Source organism: Tenrec ecaudatus, chromosome 17, assembly GCF_050624435.1.
Source record: "Tenrec ecaudatus isolate mTenEca1 chromosome 17, mTenEca1.hap1, whole genome shotgun sequence".
NCBI lineage: Eukaryota > Metazoa > Chordata > Mammalia > Afrosoricida > Tenrecidae > Tenrec > Tenrec ecaudatus.
Window position 1 is genome coordinate 54,306,206 of NC_134546.1, and position 6,401 is coordinate 54,312,606.

Here is a 6,401-nt window from a genome sequence, read left to right on the forward strand (position 1 = left end):
GACCATCAAAAAGGGATGAGGTGAGCATGCTACCAAAAAATGTGTCTGGCTCCTTTATTTCGTTCTCTCCCCTATCTTTCCTATCCTCGATGACTTTGCTATGATCTTTATGTTATCACCATACAATTGGGCCTACTGACCCTTCGGTTGTTAGAGGCTGGTTTCCTCTGACACCTGCTGCGTTGCTATTGAACACACAGCCTTTGGTATGGATTAGGACTCAATGTTGTGGGGGAAAGGCCAGTCCCCCACAACCAATTGCGGGTTTGATAGGCACAATTGTATGGTATGTGTGTGTATGTATGTGTGTATGTATGTGTGTATATATATATACACACATACATACATACAGTCATGGAGAGCATGAGAGATAGAGGAGGGATTGAAGTGATGGAGTCAGACACATGTCATGGTAGCATGCTCACCTCAGCCCTGCCTGGTGGTCCACGTGGAGATGTGAGACCGAAGGGCAAGAAAGATTTGGGGAGGCGGAGAGGACAAGGGGAAAGAGAATAGGGGAGTGAGGACTGGGGAGAGGAAGGAGGAGCCAATGAGAGAGGAAGGGTATGGGGGAGAAAACAGGAAGAGGGATGAGGACAGAAAAAAAAGGGGGGGAGAAATTTTTTTTTTTCCGCCGTCGCCGCCCTCGAGAAATATTTTTTGAAAAAAGAAAATAATGCCCTGCCGGGCGGTCACCCTTCACCCTGAGCCGGACCCGGGCCCGGAAGCCATGGCCATGGCCGCGCGTACGGGCCTGTCCATCTCCTCGGTGGGCACATCCTTCGCTGTGCCCGACGTGGAGGCTGATACTGAGAGGCCCGCGGGGCCCGAGAACACCTTTATTTTGCGGCCCAGTTTCCAGCAAAGGTTCAGACCTTCTGTGGTGAAATGCAGCATCCATGACATACTCAAAGAAGAACTGACAAATGCGGAGTATATTCCTGAAGAAATGCCTCAGCTCACCAAACATTTGTCTGAGACAATTAAAGACAAATTGAAAGAAAGGGGATTTGACCGATACAAAATGGTGGTGCAAGTGGTGGTTGGAGAACAAAGAGGTGAAGGAGTATTCATGGCCGCTCGCTGTTTCTGGGATGCAGACACTGACAACTATGTTCATGATGTTTTCATGAATGAAAGTTTATTCTGTATTGTTGCAGCATTTGGATGTTTCTACTATTGAATCTTTGAAAACCGGGGAAGAGATGACTGAAGAAATATGAACTTTTAAACATTGTTAAAATAAAGATAACTTTTAAACCTTGCTCAAATCAAGATAACGTGGCAGTTTGGCAGTTATTAGGCCTTATACTTTTAAGGTTTTAATTTTGTGACAATAAGTTATTGCATTTGAAAAGAAGAAGAAAGCATAGGGGAAATTCATCATTCAACTGCTCAAACATAACCAGTTGTAAATATTTGATACGTTTCTACCAGTGCTTTGTATTTGTATGGTTAGAGCAATATGTGCAACCTTGTACCTTGATTTCACTTCTGAAAATGTCATAAATGGTTTTGACAGCATTTTATTTATACTGATTTTAATAAGCAGAATCTAAGTTTTATTTATTCCATTAGGTTATGTCACTGGGGAGTTTTGTCATTTCCCTGTTGAGGGACTGTGTATTTTGAATTTTCCACTATAATAAATGACACTGAGATGAAAAAAGAAAATAATGATGGCACCTTATGTACAAATACGCTTGATACAATTGATGGATGCATCTTTAAGAGCTGTAAAACCCCCCAATAAAATGATCAGTTCTTAAAAAGGAAACTGAGGCACGGATTGTGGTCAGCATGGAGATTGGGGACCTGCAATCCAGCACAGTCTGTGACAGGTGGGTCCGGAAAGGGGGTGCCGGAGGTGGCAGAGGGGCAGGGACGGGGCAGAGCTGAGAGTTAGGACCTGAGCCTCAGAGGAGAGGAGGGAGCTGGGACAGCACCACCAAGTCTGGTCGTGAGGGGTCTGCTTTTGAAAGACATAAAAGTGAGGAATGTCCTGGGGGGGGGGGGCATGGGCTGGGCCAGCTCTGGGCCACCTCTGGGCTTCAGTGGAGTTCAGGGCATCGTGCTGGCCACACAGATGGTGCCAGATTGTGAGAAGAGGAAGGAGGGAGGGAGAAGAAGCCCCTCTTGCTGAAGAAGTGGTCTGCTAGTAGGTGGGATGCAGAGCACAGGATGGGGTCAAGGAAGGATCTTGGGAAGGTATCAGTACTCGGGAAGGTATCAGTACTCGGGAAGGTATCAGTACTCGGGAAGGTGTCAGTACTCGGGAAGGTATCAGTACTCGGGAAGGTGTCAGTACTCGGGAAGGTATCAGTACTTGGGAAGGTGTCAGTACTCGGGAAGGTGTCAGTACTCGGGAAGGTATCAGTACTCGGGAAGGTATCAGTACTCGGGAAGGTATCAGTACTCGGGAAGGTATCAGTACTCGGGAAGGTGTCAGTGCAGGAATGTGATGAGAGCTCTCCAGCTCCGTGTGGAGGATGGCTTCTGGAGCCAGGACCCAGAGAGCTGGCAGCTGTAGGGGGTCCCCCAGGTGAGAAGGGTGGGAGTGAGAGATGGCTAAGAATAGAAGAAGCGGGAGTGGCTGACTGGGCTGGGGAGGGGTCATGGATAAAGGAGACCCAAGGTCTTCCACTGTGTGCCCACCCCCACCCCCCCCGCCCCCCGCCAGGCCCCACAACCTTGTTCCAGGTAGCCCTGACAACAGCCTTCCTGGTTTGTCTGCAGAGTGCTGCTGCCCAGACCCTCCCTCAGGTAGAAGCCCTCCTGCCCTGCTGCTGGGAGCCTCAGGGCTGGCAGACTGCAGCTTAGGACCTTGCCCTTGGCTCAAGAGAGAGCCTCCTTGTTCAAGGCCTTGCCCCTTCTAGGGGTGGCCTGCATCCAACCCCTTGGAAGCGGCGTAGAAAGGCTTGGCCCTCCCACCCCGACACAGGACAGGTTTGCAGGAGCATGGCAGAATCAGGGTTCCCAGTGGGCCTGCAAAGCCTCTGCTGTGATCACACCGCAGTCCACACTGCCAACCCCCACCCACAGGGGCTGATGCCAGCTGCCTTTAAAGACTCTGCTGCCCAAGGACTCCCCCACCCCCGCTGCCGCACATGGACACCATCAGCTCGCTTTAGCTATCAAGAAACTGAGGCTCAGAGAGGTTACGTGGCTTGGCTGAGGCTGCACAGCTGATGCTTGGCAGGGTAAGGAGCTGGCTGGGGAGAGAGGAAGCCGGGGCTCCTGGCTGTTCAGGGCAGGATGAGGGGTGGAGGTCAGGCCCTGGAGGTGGCCAGCGTGGCCCGCAGGCACAGAAATCAGCAGGGATTTCTCTTAGCTGAGCCTCTCTCCCCATCCCACAGGCAGGGAAACTGAGGTCAGAGAAGAAACAAGATTCATGGCATCAGCTGGTGATGAACCCCAGAGGATCCCCAAGGGTCTAAAATCAAGCCCTGCATGAGCCTTTCCTTGGGGGCTAAGATATGCTCTCTCCTGCCTCTGCTCCCCACCCCTCCAACACACACACACCCCACCACCACTGTTCCAAGCCAGTACCAGGACACAGCAGTGGAGAGGGACCTGGCAGGCTGGCTCTCACCCAGTTTCCTCAGGGCTGGAGCAAGGAGCCTGGGGTTTCCCCAGGCCCGTGGCAGCAAGCTCTGGGCACGAGGCTGGGTCATGCTGGCTGAGTGGGCAGGCAGCCGTCTGACTGGAAAAGCAGAGCAAATAGACGAGAAAGAAATCCATCTGAGTGTTTGATTAATTTTAATTTTTAATTTGCACGGGGAGGAGTGCACCCCATTTGACATTGCACATTCGCTGTGAGCGGTTGGCATTCACCACTGCTGCCACCATTGCAGGCCGGTGCCCAGCAGCTCCCTGCCATGCTGCAGGGAAGGCCAGTGCCCTGCTACATACTCATCAGAAGGAAGGGGCTCCTCCGGGGCCTGCTGTCTAGGTTAGGGGTCAGCAAACTACAGCTTTCGACCCCTGCGGGGCTCTCTTGGGTACATACATGCAACGCAGAAGTCAAACTGAAGGTAAACATAAATACTCATAGGTTCAGTTACAAAAATTGTAAAGGATATTAGAGAGGTATGATATCCTTTGTAAAAAATATATATTTATGGCTGGAGTAATTTTTGAATTGTTGTGGCAGGGGTAGCTTTGAAATTCTAAATCAGCGGCTTTCCGTCTCAAAAGTTTGCTGAAACCCAGGTGTAAGAGATCGGTCCCCTCAGTGTGAAATGGGAGGAGCCACAGACGTGATCCCTGAGGAAGGAGCGAAAGTGAGCACGGTTGGTGGTGTGTGGTGTTGGTATGTGAGGTGCCATCAAGTCAACCGGGAGCCTCGTGGCCCCACGCACAGCAGAACAAATGCCTGGCCCTGCACCCCCACACACTTGTTCCTGTGCTTGAGCCCATCGGAGCAGCCACTGTGTCCGTCCCTCCCCCAAGGGCCTTCCTAGTCCCGCTGTCCCTCCACTTTACCGAACATGAGGCCATTCCACAGGGACTGGTCCATGTCCTGGCAACATGCCCAAAGTCTATAAGACAAAAATCTCTCCGCCCTTGCCTCTCAGGAGCACCCTGGCCATCCTTCCAAGACAGATGTGCTCATCCTTTTAGCAGTAAAATTTTAAAGAAAATTTTTCAATTTTCATCCCCACACCACCACTCAAATGCATCGATTCTTCTTTGCTTGTCCTTCTTCAGTGTCCAACGTACACGTGTCCTTCTTCAGTGTCCAGCATTCACGTGTCCTTCAGTGTCCAGCGTTCCCATGTCCTTCTTCAGTGTCCAACGTTCACATGTCTAGGAGGCCATTGAAAATGCCGCAGCATGGGTCGGGCGCACCTTAGTCCTCAAAGTAGCACCCTTGATTTTCAATGCTTTCCAGTGGTGTTGTGCCCCAGATTTGTGCATCCTTAGGCTGCTTAATTTCTTGGAGTTTCAACGCTTTGATCATTAATAAAACTTGCCTCTGGTCTTTGAGGATGGTTTATACCTGGGTGGGCCAGCCCTAAAGATTCCAGGAATGGGCAAGCCTGGGGGGTTCAAGTAAAGGAACATGAAGCTCACCCCCTGGGACCCAGAGTGAGGCGGGAGCATTGGGAGGACAGCCCCCTCTAAGCTGTGCTTACCACGCATGCTCAGCCTTTGCCCGCATCCTTGAGTTTCAAGACAGTTACATATGTAGTCTTGACCATTCACAGGTCAGAGGTCACAGTCATACACCTTTACGCAGATGAGCTAAAACTTCAAGCTGGGGGAAAAAACAAAAACAAACTTAAACCTGGTCTTCCTGGCTCTAAAGACCATGCTTGGAAGCACTATGATGCAGACAGACATCGGGAGGGAGGTGGTGCCAGGACCCAGTCTCTCCTCAGGGTTAAGGGCCCCTGGTCCAGGGCAAGGAGCCTCCTGGCTCTCAAACCCCCATTTCCTCAGACAGCCTCTCGGACAATCCATCAGTTTACAAGCCCAGGGAGCATGCCAGACTTTGATCCTGAAGACCAGGGAGAACCCGACAAGCATCCAGAACTGGGAAATAATCATGATGATAAATAATGCTCGGAATTTTTTTTAAGAAGAAGAAGACTACACTATTAAACTACTTGATACAATGCCCTGTGAAGCGAGTGCTCTATTATCCCCATTTCACAGATGAGAACAAAGAGACAGAGATTACATAAAGCACCCACTGGCACAGCCTGGGCATGGCAGAGCCAAGATTCACACCCAGGCAGGGAGGCTGCAGAAGCTATGATCAAACCCGAAGCTCATGCTGCCTGTCACACAGGCCCGTGCTGCCTCCAAGCTTAGAGCCACTCGGGATGGGCTGGGGGGTCGACTTGATCTACAGAACTCTTGTTGACACATACTTTTTGAAGGACAGCGTGAACCACCTGTGCCTTTGCAGGTGTGCCACAAAGGAGCACGCTATGGCGCCCCTGCCTTGGCCTCTCTTCCAGCAAACACTGCCCCAGGCAATCGATTGGAAGGGAGCCTGAGGCCGCACGGATCCACGGAGTGACTCCCAAAAGCTTCCTCCAAGACCCAGAACCCAGCCATGCAATGATTTCCCAGGATGGGCCTGTTCTGAACCCCAGTCTTCTGGTCCCACCACCTCCCAGAATAAGGGTGTACTCTCCAAATCCAAAAATCAACCCCCCTGCCCTCGGTCAATTACAACCCCCCTATAGGCTGGAGTTAGAACTATGTGGGTTTCCCTGTGGGTGGCCAAGACTGGAAGTCTTCCCTGAAGAAAGCCTCGTCGTGGTTTCAAACTGCTGACCTTAGAGTTCACAGTCCACGGTGCAACCACTACACTGCCATGGCGTACTCTCCAGGATCCTGAAACATCTCTCCTGACTGTGAGAGTGGATTCTAGAGCCCCAAAGCTG

At 51.2% G+C, this 6,401-nt stretch overlaps 1 pseudogene; it reads left to right on the forward strand.

Moving 5' to 3' along the window:
- Positions 1-686: 686 nt before the first annotated feature.
- LOC142430591 (dynein light chain Tctex-type protein 2B pseudogene) lies at positions 687-1,384 on the forward strand (annotated as a pseudogene).
- The last annotated feature ends 5,017 nt before the right edge of the window (positions 1,385-6,401 follow it).